This window comes from Vanacampus margaritifer, chromosome 10 (assembly GCF_051991255.1).
Source record: "Vanacampus margaritifer isolate UIUO_Vmar chromosome 10, RoL_Vmar_1.0, whole genome shotgun sequence".
Lineage (NCBI taxonomy): Eukaryota > Metazoa > Chordata > Actinopteri > Syngnathiformes > Syngnathidae > Vanacampus > Vanacampus margaritifer.
The window spans coordinates 16720429-16734736 of NC_135441.1; the positions used below are offsets into that span (position 1 = coordinate 16720429).

Genomic DNA, 14308 nt, shown 5'->3' on the forward strand with positions numbered 1-14308 from the left:
TGGCTGGAGGTCAGGTTCATCAGACCTTACAGCTTTTGGGTCTGGTGTTGGGGGGGGGGGGGGGGGGGATATGTTGTGGCCAGTGAGAAGTTTGATTTATGGAATCCCGGACTTGCTGCTACACGGCCATGAATCATTCCGACACCACTACCGGTTTACGTCAACTTCTTTTCAGTAATTTACCTGGTTTCCCACTTAACAAAGTTGTCACTGACGCTCTGTAGAAATAAATGTTAAGGGCTGCGCACAAATCAATGGTAACTTTGAGATGTGAATTGTCCGTTAAAAAGAGGATGCCCAATCAGAATTCTCGGATTCGAGTGAGAATAAATCATAGCATATTTAGCTAGTATTGAAATGGAGAGTGTACAACATGTGATGTGCGCTCAACGTGACATTAAAAGTGTGGCGTTACTTGGCTGTTGGTTTCTGATGCCATCCTAGCATGAAGGGAGTTTGCTAACTTTGATGCTGAACCGGAGAGATGAACCCTCTATAGTTAGCGTAGCGCTAGCTAGGTAGTAGCTACGGCAGATAGGGCATGGATGGACGACATGGATGGTTTTAAAACTTTATCAAAAACAAATAAACGCACTGTTTTATGCCATTGGCTGCCACTAAATTCTGGACGCTAAAGAGTGTTATTTCAAACTCAAAAGGAAAACCTTTATGAAGTGGTTAAGATGTTAAAATATTATTTACTTCAATAGTGCTAGTCTATTATGTTTGACTGAAACTCATATAATGTTCAAGAAAAGTTTGTGATATACTGAAAACTATTTGATTTAAAAAGCAAATGTCCTTACAATTGTTCGACATAATGACATTATCAAGTACTCAGTAAGTGCTTTATCCTCTTAGTCTGAAAAAAAAGAGATATTGGTCCATTCTTTCCTCCAAGTAACATTTTAAAATTCTCCACTGTCAAGTTAAAGTACCACTTGATCGTCACACCCACCCCATTTTTATAATCTTTGGTATATCATGAAAGTACAAAACAATGTTAGTTCTTCTTCTATTGTTTAAAACCAATATTCATTAATTCATCTAGCGATTAATCAAATATATTGAGTCCAATGTCCAATTGTTCACTTATTTCAGCTGTTGAGGGCTGTGAGCTCGTTTGCGAATGATAACACACACATGGAAACGCATGCGCGGCTGTGTACGCGTGTCTCAAGTGTTACACTTCTCTATAAGTGGGCTGTGGTCCAGTGTTATACTGGAGCCAATCAGAAGGTCATGCGGACCTTTTCTCCTGCGTGTGTGCGTATGTGAGCGTGCTTGAGGCTTCATATCCGAGGAAACTAACACATGGATCCGTGCCAAGATCTTTGTTTTTACGTCCGATGATTCATGACTGTGCACATAAAATGAAGTCCATCTGACTCACGTTTACAGTATTTAATTTGTTTGTTGACAATGCAAACGATCTGAAAAGGTTTGGACACAATTTCTCCATCAACATCTGAATACTGGTAGTGAGTGTGTCTTGAACAACACACACACAACTCTCCATGTATTGTGGCATCACACACACGTGCGCTCATTCTCTGTTTTTCACAGCTTGCCTTAAATAAGCTACTGTGACGTTTATTGCAAACAAAGTGCTTCCAGGTAACAAAGTGCAGGAGTCCCAGAACACCGCCCTGACTTTCCTCTCTTGTTGCTCGCATTGTGTGCAATAATCGAGAACAATGAAGAACAAATGGACGCACGGACACATACACGTACACAGGAACAAGGTTTCAAATTAAATGCTTATCCTTCCAAATAAACATCTGATTCTATTTCATCCCTGCTGACCTCAAGAGGCGGTGCCTCGAGTTTACGTGCCAACGTCATTGGTATTTTCCACAGTTCAGTGAAGAGACATCACTGGCTATTATTTACTTGACAAAATGCAGTTCTCATCTAACTCTATTGTCTTTCTATCATCCATGCAGCCATCCATCGTGATCTTGCATGCAAGAAATACCAGGAATTTAAAAAAATAAATAAATAAAAAATTAACCATTTTCGTAAAAATATCGGTAATAAAAAAAATCATAAAAACCAACAAATCTGCTTCTAAAAATGAATTAAAACTAACTGAATATGAAAAAAACTACTGTAACTACGTTGAAAGTGCCAAAACCAACATAACCCTGGCAAAAATTGAGCAAAAATTCAATTTTGACAATTGCATGTGTTGTCAAAACAATTCAGGCAGAACCAATAAAGCTTTGAATTCATGAACTTCCAATGACATTTCAGATCAACTCCTGTCACTGACGCGGACGCTTTCTTTGCGACCGCCTGAACCCAAACAGCTGACACAACATCTCCTGATCTGTCAAACTTTCCTCCTCTTCGTCCAACTTCTCTTCTAATAAAAACTGGGGGGGGGAGCAGGAAGGGCAGACATGCTGTGGATGTAAACAGTTAAAAATGTAGGTGATTCCCGTGCCGGGTGACTCATCCGCCCTAGGCCAAGTTTGTCTCTCTTGGGTCAAACACGGCTTTATGAAATAATTCAGTGGGCACAATCTGGATTGGACTCCAACTATACAGTTGATGCATTTTAATGGAGGTTGTTTTAAAATAGGTTCAGTATTGTGCTTATTTGAATGGAGCAATGAAGACAACCTGTTGATTGAAGGAAACTCGCAAATACAATTTTTCTAAGATCATAAACATGTGTATCGTACAGCTGTGAACACTGCAAGTACATACTTAACCTCTCACTGAAAAGTAGGAGAGGGGATGCTAAACACATGTAACGATTGTGCGTAATAAGAAAATTATAGGTCCTCTTTTATACTTGACAGTAAGTGTCAAATGAGTTTTATGATAATCATGATCATGTTTTGTCAGAGCCGAGTGATGTCGTAATCCGCTAACATGCTACATGGCTGTTAAGCGGTATATGAATGTGAGATTATCCCATCGAGGAAACTCGCATCACGTCTGGAATCATTTGGGCTTCTCTGTGACAGGATGTGTGTGAACTTAATGTGTTTATTCTTTCTGCTGAGGGTGTGCGTGAAACCGTGGCGCTGCGCTGATGTCTTGCGGGAGTCGAGCAGGTGGTTTGTGTAGAGCTGGCGCTGAAAAACTGTGTAGGCCCTCGCGTGTCACCGTTAATGAGAGGCGAAGGTACGATGGAGCAAACCTGCTTGGAGTGACGCAGCCAAAACAATGAACAGTGTTGATATTTAAAAAATAAATAAAAAAAAAGACTACAAAATAGATCAAAACACCAATTTTGTGACACTGACCGGTTTGACGTAAAATCATATTTTAGACTCGCATAAAATAAAAACAAATATGTGATTCCATTTAAACACTGAATACGGTCATTGCTAAAACAACAGCATACTTTTAGCCTGAAAACGCAAAAAAAAATAAATAATCGAACTTGATAGACAAATACGAACCAAATCTATCTTCTGAGTCCTCATGAATGTCGATAGATGAATCGGTGCAAAAGAATTCCCTTGCGTGACAATGCTCGAAATAAGCTAAACCCAGATAAACAAACCATATTCAGCCGCTAATGAATCAGACGTGCGTTCGAACAAATATCTCCTCAATTAAGATGCGTGTTTGTTTGTGTTCGTGTGTGTGTACTGAACAAGCTTGTTTTTTTCCACATGATAGGGAATGGGATGTTGCGTCCATTAACTCTTTCACTGCCAGACGTTTTCAGAAACGGGTTGTCCCCACTGCCAGCCGATTTAAGCATTTTGAGTGATCTTTCAAGGTCCACAGAAAATGTTGTGTTTGGACTATGGAAACACACATACTACCAAATGAAAGATTGGACTCTCAGCAGTTTGTTTCTACCTTATTCCGTTCTTCAGTAATCAACAATAGAAAATGGTTACTTTCACCGAAATTCTCTGTTTTGAAACAAAAAACGGAGAAAAAGAGCTTTTTGTGAAACGATGTTATTTCATGCACTCTAGTGAATTCTACACTTCTTTTTGTCCATGAATGATGCCACAAACACCTAAATAGTGCTTTACTTCTGTAAAACTCTTTCACCAACAATGAAAAAGTGTTTTTTGATTGCAAAATACGTTTATTTCCATTCAACAGTGTAACAATTTGACAAAACAATTTCGCAAACTATTTACAAATGTGTGCAACTGTGGTACTACTTACAATTATGTGGATGTTTCATATACAGTTTTTCCTTTTGTAACGCTCTCCTGCGTGCAAGGAGACGCCAGGACTCGCACACAGTTTACTTTCACTTTCGCATTGGTCCGTTTTGCGTGCAAACGTTACACTTTCTTGACGGCCTTTTTTTCCGGGGAATAAAAAGCAAGTAGCAGACTGTACACACTTCCTCCGATGAATATGCATTGGACTCGGGGCACTCTCCGCCGTCCGATCGAACGTCCGCCTGTGCGTGCTCGGTTGCGCTCCGCGTTACGACACCGTCATAGCCGCCGCGTCAGCGGTTCCAATTTCGCCGTCAAGCTCGGATTCACCTTCATCATCATCATCATCAATGTACTCTTTTAGCGTTGGTCGATGCCTTTCGTCTTGTAAGTGTAGAGCTGCTTGCAAACGCTCGCCATTGCCCGTTCCCTCCTCCATCTAGCTCCATCTAACGTCTTTTACTGCCGCGTCAATGCTTTCCAACCACGGAGTCACCATCATCTTCATCATCGATGATGATCATCGTCATCAACAATGTGCTCTTTTAGCGATGCTTTTGGTCTTTGAAAAAAACGGCTCTGGCGTTAGCTCCTCGCGACCGGCCGCCATTTTTCCTTTGTTTTCCATTCTCATCTCCTGCTCAACGCTCTAGCTCCGCCTCTACTGACGCCCACCCGATCTTGTCAAAAGAGAGTCATCGCTGCCCTCTAGGGGCCAAAAATAGTCATTAGGCTCACGAGACCTGCTTAAAACTTTCAGGAGAGCTCCGCAAGCCTTCCCAGCACCCGTTTCAAAAAAAAAAAAAAAAAAAAAAAAGGGAGGACGTCTTTTAACGTCTTTGGCGCTCCTCCGTAGGTTTTTGCAGAACGTCATTTAACGTCTTTGGCAGTAAAAGAGTTAATAATGAAAATATTTTTTTTTGATTTGCTGTGACTGGCTGGAGAGCAGTCCAGAGTGAAAAGTTGTTTACAGCTGGATGTTTTATTTTTATTTTTTTACTTAGTTTTTTTTTTTTACTTAGTTTTTTTTTTTACTTAGTTTTTTTTTTTTTTTGCGAATGACAGTGGTAAATGTATTTTTTTCACTTATACCCGTAATGTCTCTCTGAAAAAAGCATCATCTTAATAACTGTGCTTCCTTCGCTTCTTCAGTTATGCGGGATCCCCTTATTGTGAACGATGTTTAATATCATCTGACATCTCGCTAGAATTTTGATTGCCATCGCATTGGTCAAAGTGTACTTACGAGTTCTGCTTACATCATTGCTCAAATGTTGAGTGCAAGGGGTTATGTTTTTCGACAAGTTAAGCTTGGGACCACCGGTGTTGCAAGAACATCGAGAGAGGCCTGAAGGTGTGAAACCCAGTCCTCAAAAAGAATAAACACAAGGGTTAACATGCTTCCCAATGCACACGGAGCGCACATTAGGAAAATAATTGGGTCACACATGCACGCACACACACATACTCACCCACATACAAAAAAAATAATAATAATAAATAATAAAAAAAATAAAAAAAGGAGAGCAATGATGATGACATCAAATCAGTAAAATTACCGAATGAACAATACTGAGCTTTCCAGAGAACAAAAAAAAAGAAAAGGAAAAAAAAAGGAAAATAATTGGGTCACCTGAAGGAGTACAGACAAATAATAAGGCTGACTTGGACTACAGACAAGACTAGATGCAGATTCTTTAATGTGATGCACTTTAGCTGCGAGGTATTTGTTTTTTGTAAATGTTGATTTGTCAGAGTTCAATTGATTTTAAATGCTGCTTCTCACTGGGAAAAAAACAACAACATGTTACTATAATATTTAATCCTTAAATGTGGTCCTAGTTTGATGTTGTTGATATGGTACATGCTAAAGCAAAACCAGCGGTTCTGGGGGAAATTCTTTTGCATGAAAAACCAAAAAGTCTGTGCAGTGTTTTTGTGTTTAGGTGTGTATATTTGTGTAACAGAAGACAATGTGTGTGCAATACTTCAGGAAACCGTTTGAAGGACATCTATGCCTCTTGCGTAATCCTGATAGTTGACGACTGATTTAAAACAGCATTATTTTTTCTCTCCTTTTCCCCCAGGTACAGTGCCCCTAATCCCCCCCCCCGACATTACCTTTAAGTGGCTTTCTGCTCTGCTTTATATCACTTCTGTTATCACACCTAAATCAGACACGCTAATGACAGCCACTATGGCTGTGGTCAAGGTGAGAGAAGGTAAGAAGATGGAGCTCTTAGATCTTTTCAAACATACTTATAACATATTGCTCTCGTTAAGAATAAGGAAAAGAAGCTCTTAAACCCCAAAATAATCAATGTACTTTTAAGGGTACAATGTTTTTTTCCACTGGGGCGGTACGTTCATACTCATATTGCTTTTGTACCCTTAACATTTGACTTTGCAGCTCGGAAGTAACTAGATCAGGTACATTACAGTCAAATAGTAGATTTGTACCCTTTACAGGCACAAAATGTTTCTGGGGTCAAAAGTTAATTGTCAAAAGGTACAGAAAAAGTGGATGTTTGATGACATACTTTTTCTTAAGTATGTATAGTGTATAGATTGTATCTCAAATGTACTCGTACAATTAGCGAAATTGACCGTATTATTTACAGATTACTTTTACCGGGATTACTTAGGCTACCACATGCTAAGTAACGTTTTCTGTAAAACATATGCAGCTATTTCATCCAGTATTTAAACACAAGCAGAGAGTTTTGAGAGTCACTGTTACTATTACTCACACTCACTTATGCAGCTCTTCAAATGACTTGGATCGATATAAAACACTTAAGTTGAATCATCAGTTTAACACATCAAACCGCGCTTTGAATATAACTGGGGTTTGTCATTGAAGCACGGAAGACTAAGATGAAAGCTAACAAACAGTTCTGTTCCTGTTAATGATTTGAAAACGGCCAAAAATAAATAAATACAAACAGTTGACACATTGGCCTATTGTTTTTTGTTTTGTTTTGTTTTTTTAAACTAGAAATAGAACAAATTGAATACAAATAGGAACTGCGGTAACAGAGCCATAATTCACTGAGTTCACACTAATTTCACGGTTGTAAATGATGTAAATTCATATGGTATATATACCTTAAGAGTAAAAAAACAACATGGTTGATTCAACTTAAATCGTGAAATGACTGAATCAGATCAAAAATAAACAAAAAGATACCATTTACACCCATCCATAGACACTTTGCTTATGCTTTCCGATTCTCTCAAACGACAACGTACGAGAGAGAAAAAATGCTTTTGATACCACATACTAGCAATTGATATCTATCATTTCATTCCTTTTTTATTTCTTTATTTATTTTTCTGGAGAGCTCAGTATTGTTCATTCGGTAATTTTACCGATTTGACATGTCATCATCATTGCGCTCTTTTTTTTGTTTGTTTTTTTGTATGTGGGTCATTTCATTCCTAACTACCCTCTCTCAGCACTATCATTTGTTAACCACCCCCTTAAAACTGCTGGATGGTTATCCGCAGCCACGCTATCCATCAAATCACTGCGGACGCTTTCAAACACGATCATGTGTTTATTTCAAAGACGTTCCCCGCCAAGATATCATTTCATGTTATTGAGGTAATACACACCATGTTTCCAAGTCAAGAACATTATATTTGTAACGCCATGTAAAGTGGCCACCATGGCAGGTGCAGGCTTGGCCGAGAGTGAACTTTAAAGGAGCAGGGCGACGTGAGGGGAGATTTTGGGGGGCAAGTATCCCCTTCTTCCAATGGGTGGCTTCCATATTTGGTCTGCTGAGAGGTTCAAACATAAGGACTCACACTATAGTTAAATACAAGTACAGTACTTTTGTGGGAGGGAAAAAAAGTTTTATCAAATAGAAGTACTGATTAAACTCCTGTATACAGACTGAAATGTTAAAATAAGTTTTTACTGCATATAATCAATACTAATCTTAATACCTTATTAACTGTGCTCATAATCGGAAGAGTAAAAACATTACTTGTTGTGCGTTTATTTTTTATTTTTTTATAGGAGCTAGCTAGCTTTAGCTCACCTTTTATACAATCAAAACAATGTGTTTTTATAGCTTTGCTAACGTTGCGGAAAAAGCAATGCTAATGATTAAATACACCTCAAGCAAAATAAATAAATAAAAATAAATAAATAAATAAATAAAAGAGAGCAATGATGATCACATGTCAAATCGGTAAAATTACCGAATGAACAATACTGAGCTCTCCAGAAATAAATAAATAAATAAATAAAAATACACCTCAAGCCCTTTATACACTTCACTTGGTTTTCTTTGTGTCCGTCGTGGCGTAGGATGGCGGACGGCACGGGGATGACGGCACCCTAGCGCAAGATAATCCATATTTGGCACGTGTTGAAAAGGAAGTAGCCTGGTGCGTCTTCTTGTTGGCTGGGACGTTAATTAGATGCAAATAGCTTTGCTCAGAGGAGGAGGAGGAGGCAGAGATGTGATAGAAGTACCAGCTAACATTTTTATTGTTATCAGCGCCGTTTCCAGCCACTGCTCCAACACTCGCACCCCCACACCCCTGCGTCCCGCAGCCGAAATGCTTCGGACAACTGAGACAGACACGCTACACACTCGCACCCGCAACCGAGGGGCACAAGCCCAAGCACTGGGACGCGGCTCACACGTCGCAAACAGCAACCGGAAAGAGCGCTGATGTGTGAAACCCGGAAGTCCCGCCTCCTCCGTGGCATATAGCCCATTGAGATCTCCATCTCTTGCTGAGCCTTCTTTACCAGGTGGCAAAATGAAGAAAACTGTTTGTTTGTTTTTTCCCTGGAGAGCTCAGTATTGTTCATTCGGTAATTTTACCGATTCAACATGTCATCATCATTGCTCTCTATTTTTGTTTATTAATTTTTTATTAAATTTTTATTAATTTTTTATTATTTTTTTATTAATTTATTATTATTTTTTTATTATTTTTTTATTAATTTTTTTATTTTGTATGTGGGTGAGTATGTGTATGTGCGTGCGTGCGTGTGAGTGTGTGTATTCATTAGTTCACCTAAAACCTATTAAAAAATCCCATATCGTTCACCTAAACCGAACACAGAGTCCTTCACCAACCACAAAATGAAGAAAACTGTTAATAAATGAAACTTTATTTAATTAAGCCCTCCCATGACCCCACCACCCAAAAAAAAAAAAACTTCTTTACTTTGTGTCCTCATTCCCAAGTTTTGAAAAAAGTACATATATTTTGACAGTAGAAATACAGAAGTACATACTATCTGTTTGCAAACTGTGATCTAAGTAAAACGTTATCAGAAATACTCAAGTACAGCTACCTGAAAAATCTACAAAAAGTAGAGTACTTCCCACCACAAGAGTATATTTGGTTCAAATCAAGGTTCTCGCCACACTAGTAATGACTAACACAGCTGGGAGGGAATGACAAAGAAAGGAGGTCTTCTCCCGTCACCCCTGTTGACCGGCTGCATCTCTATCAGGATTTACAAGCAGGTGACTTTGCAAAGAGGTGGCGTGGGAGCACGCAGGTAAGCAGGAGTGAAGCGCAGCTGCACAGGGAGCAACGCAACAAGTGATCATTTAGCTCCTGTCAATCCACACGCGCTCATCATCCCACCTCTGCTCCTAAAAGTTTACTATTTGATGTCATGGAACGGATTCTTTACACTCTAACCCTGTTGCACATTCTTGCCAAACGACCAAAAACAAAACACAAGAGTCTCTTTTAGGCTGAGCGGTGATAAAATGCCCCGAGGCATTGAACCTGCCCCCGGCTGGGCTCAAATATTAAAGATGATTTGGAGCCACTCTGGCGTGCAATGCCAAATCATTTTTTCCGTACTCATCTACTAGAATCAGAAGAACCGCAGACATGATCTTGGCATAATGGAGTAACCACGGCAACGGGGGTGAACGACATCACTACATCACTAAAATATATATATAGCCAATGTGAATGTTATTTAAGGACACTTTCCCGCTGCTGCAAATATTCAATATTTTCATTTATGAGAGAGGCCGTAATAAAACCCTCTAAAAGAGTTTATGGTTGAACTGGACTTTTTTTTTTTCTCAACATTGAAGCCTTTGTGTTCCTGGTCAATAAATCAGAGAACACGTTGCTCTATCCTACAAAATTAACTTTTTCTTCTTCTTCTTTTTATTGTTTTTTTCCCCCCAAAAACACAATTTGAAGTTGTGGTTGCCAATGAAGACCAGCTCAGAAACACATAGTGAAATCCACTTTGAGGAATATGCTCAAAACTGCAAACAGCTTAAAGTGATACTTTTCAAGTTGGACTATGGACAGAAAATGTTGCCATTGCTGACCATATTTATTCATTTATTATTATAAACATTAGAAACAACATTTTCAAGTGTGCAAGCTACTATGGGTAGGCTACGCAATATAAATTACATATTACAATTTATTTGTAAAAAAAAAAAAAATAATAATAATTAGAAAGGCAAACAACTCATGTATCCAATCATGGAGCCCTTAGTGTCATAAATTGGAGGATATTTGTGGGATACTCTATTTGTTTTGATTCTATATTTTAAATATTGCACCTTTAAGGTCTTGGCAGATACTAATGATAAATCGAGGATAGATTAAAAAAAAAAAAAAGCGCAATGATGATGACATGTCAAATCGGAAAAATTACCGAATGAACAATACTGAGCTCTCCAGAAAAAAGAAAAAAAAAAATCGAGGATAGAGCGAACAACTTTGTTGTTGAATCGCGGATTGAGTCCTTTGTGTTCCATAAGCCATTTAATTTTCCCACCCTCATTTTGTACAAACCTCATTCATTGTCCAAACTATAACTGGGACCTTGTCAAGTGCACATTTTTGCATACATTATATCTTCCTGTAGGAGTGTACGCGACTGTTTAGGCGTGTAACACAGTCAACATGTGACCTCCATTCTTCAGGCTGATGCAGACCATAAATCTGCCGTTGCGCTCTAACACAAATGACCTCCGAACCTCACGCGGGAACCCGCATTTTCTTCGTGGTCTCAAAGATCACGTTCGGTTAAAAAAGGCTTTGATTGAAACACCAACAAGCAAACACATGTTTTTACTCGGTGGTTTGTGCTATTATATTCGCCGTCTGACTCGAAGTGCTCACAGCTCTACTTCTGACGCACGTGTGAAGCGCTGATGTCAGTGCGAGGTTTCTCATGTTCCCGTCACGTCTTCCCATCTGGCTCAACACTTCCTAAGGCTCACGTTTCCTCACACTCGTCTGCTGCTCTTTTTGCCACCTCTGCTCTCGTTCCGTGTCACATTTTAGGCAGGCTGCACTTGTCCTTCGGCATGCTCGACTTCCATCGGCGCCGCTTGTCGGGGTTTCAAATTTCAGTGTACCTAGAAGCCTCCCTCACCCCTCCACATGCACCCACCTCAATCTGTGACACACTTTAAAAAAAACATACATGACTATGTCATGGACCACTTGTTAGGGAGACATTCTATTTTAATGTATCTTATTTTAACCCTGGAGAACCCACGGGGTCAAATTTGGCCCCTATAAATTCTGCTACTCAAATAACAAAGACCTTTTTTTTTTTTTTTTACAAATTTAACTTCAAAAGTCCAGAGTGCCACTTCTGACCCCTGCATGGGGCCATCTAGTGGATGAATATTGCACTTACATGAGCCAGGGTGGTGGTGACAAGATGGCTGGAAATCAATCCAAACAAAACCATCTTCTCAGCAAACCATCAGATGGTAAAATTGTGTTTTTTTTGTTAATCTATTTCATATCATGTTGCAGAATGCCTAGGAGTATGTTTTATATATATATTTTTTGATAAATTAGCAACTCTGAGCTAGTTTAAAAAAAGGGTTAAAAAAAACAAACATATTTTGGTGTTCAGTGAACTTATAGCAGTCATTTAATGTACAATTCATAATTTTCCAAAGAAGAAAAGGGTTCTTGGGTTCTCCAGGAAGCGCCTTGATGACTCACAAAGACCTTTCTGCTGTGTCGGCTCTAAACAAGATTTCTCGTCACTGTAATAAAGTGCGTGGCTATTCCTGACTGCGTCGAGATATAAATATTGCATTAAGCGAAGCATCTGGGAGGGAGTTGTGATGCGTTACTGACTTAAAGTCAATGCAGCACATACATACATACTTATAGTAGTAGCAAACAAATATAGTATATTTAAATATAGTCAGCACTGCGGACTAGTGATTCATGCTTTTTTTTTACCCAACAGTCGAGAGATCATGGGTTCGAATTTCAGTGCAGGCCCTCCTGTACGGAGTTTGCAAAGAAGGTTTTCTCTGAATAAACCGGCTTGCTTCAGCATAAAAAAGCATGTTAAGGTAATTGATGACTTAAAAAAAACAAAAAAACAAAAAACAAAAAACAAAAAACATGTTAAGTTAATTGATGACTAATTTGCCATTAGATGCGAATGCTGTATTTTGTTTATATGGACCCTGGTTTGACATGCAACCAATTCCGCCCACCTTGCAACCCCAAGTCATGATTGCTGCTATACACAATGTGAATTTAAGAAACAAAAAAATGTTGATTTTATAAAAAGAAAAAAATATATGTTTATTCATTATATTGTCATATTGCTTCAGTTCCCTGGGATTAAGCTGCAAAAAATAAATAAAAAATTGCTCCACAAACTAAAAACAGTTATTGATTCGCAAAACTGCTGCGCCAAAAAATTTAATTTAAATAAAAACAAGTGTTGTACTTGTTAAATGTAATTAAAATTATATCAATTAGGCCAGTGATTCCCAGCCAGGTTGCTATGTAAACACTAGTGTGCTGCAAGAGATGATCTAATTTTACTTAATAAAATGTATTATTATTCATTACAATTATAACTTTGTTCATATGCCAGAAAAGTGACAGGAAACAAAAGAACAAGGAAACAAACAAGAAATTGCACAATATAAACAATTAGGTCAATCATAAGACGTGGTGACAGCAATATTGATTTAATTCATAGTAAAATAAAAGAAGGTTTCCGGGATGGTCCATTGATATTAAACTAGCAGGATTTATTTTTTTTTACAACCAATTAAGCAGACATGAACTCTGTTTGCTGTATTAGCATGAAAACTCTCATCCATTTGTACTACTTCACACACATCTGTTGCACACGGACAGGTCACACCAGTGAGGAAACCTAAAAAATAGAAAGGCCTATAAAAAGCTTCTAAATGGAACATCTGTGCTATTTAAAAAAAAAAAAAAAAACCCGGATGCTATACATCATACAAACCCGGATAGGTCACGAGGGTCAGACACTTTTGACACCTATTTTCGCCAGGCACTCGCTAAGCCGTTCCTCATCCGCGCTAAAACAGCAACACAATAGACAATGCCGAACGTCTGGGAACGCCGTTCGCGTGCGGTGCGCCAAAGACTAAACAAATGGAGTAGCGCATTAGACCTCACGTAGACCGCGTGTTTGAACCGCTGCCATAAGACATCACAACAAGCGCTCCCATTGAAGACTGGCACTGCCGTGTTATGGTAGGAATGGACACCGCAAAGAAACGCTACTTCCTCTCCCTTTGGGTCCTTCATAACAGCATTAGATGACGGATATCAAAATATTATGCGGAGCCAGTAACAGTGTTTGGACGTGGAGCGGCACAAAGGAAAAAAAGAAGCCTAAGCGAAAGCAAGGCCTTGGCTCAAATTTGCTGCGGCATTGTCATTAGTTGCCCATTTTGGACACAAAATGTTTTTTGGTCCGCTAAGCGAGTACTTGGCTGTCCTGCCATGATTGGAGAAATAAACATAGGGGACATGCTTAGAATAATTCACCAATACATAAATATTTCAGGGCGGGAGACACAATTGCTTCCATGTGTCAATACACAGTCGACCACCAACTGTTTAAGCGCCCACGAGCCCACGTTTCATAGCAGCGAGCGCCTGATTTACTCAAGACTCATGCTTGCAAAAAGTGGGTGTAAACCTGATTGCTTAAGCAAACTTGAGGCCGCTGATCTACAAATCGGGTGGGAAACCTCAATAAGAGCATTATTGGGTTTTTGGTGGGTTTAAATGGCCTTTCAAAACCTGAATATTGCCAATATTTGGGTTTTTAAAGCCTTTTTAACTGCATGTAAATGTGGTCAATGACTCCTTTCAACACTGCA

At 39.0% G+C, this 14308-nt stretch overlaps 1 protein-coding gene across 1 annotated transcript in view; it reads right to left on the reverse strand.

The window, feature by feature from the left end:
• Window positions 1-14308, reverse strand: part of col23a1b (collagen type XXIII alpha 1 chain b) — a 123542-nt gene that overhangs the window by 33271 nt on the left and 75963 nt on the right. The window lies entirely within an intron of this gene.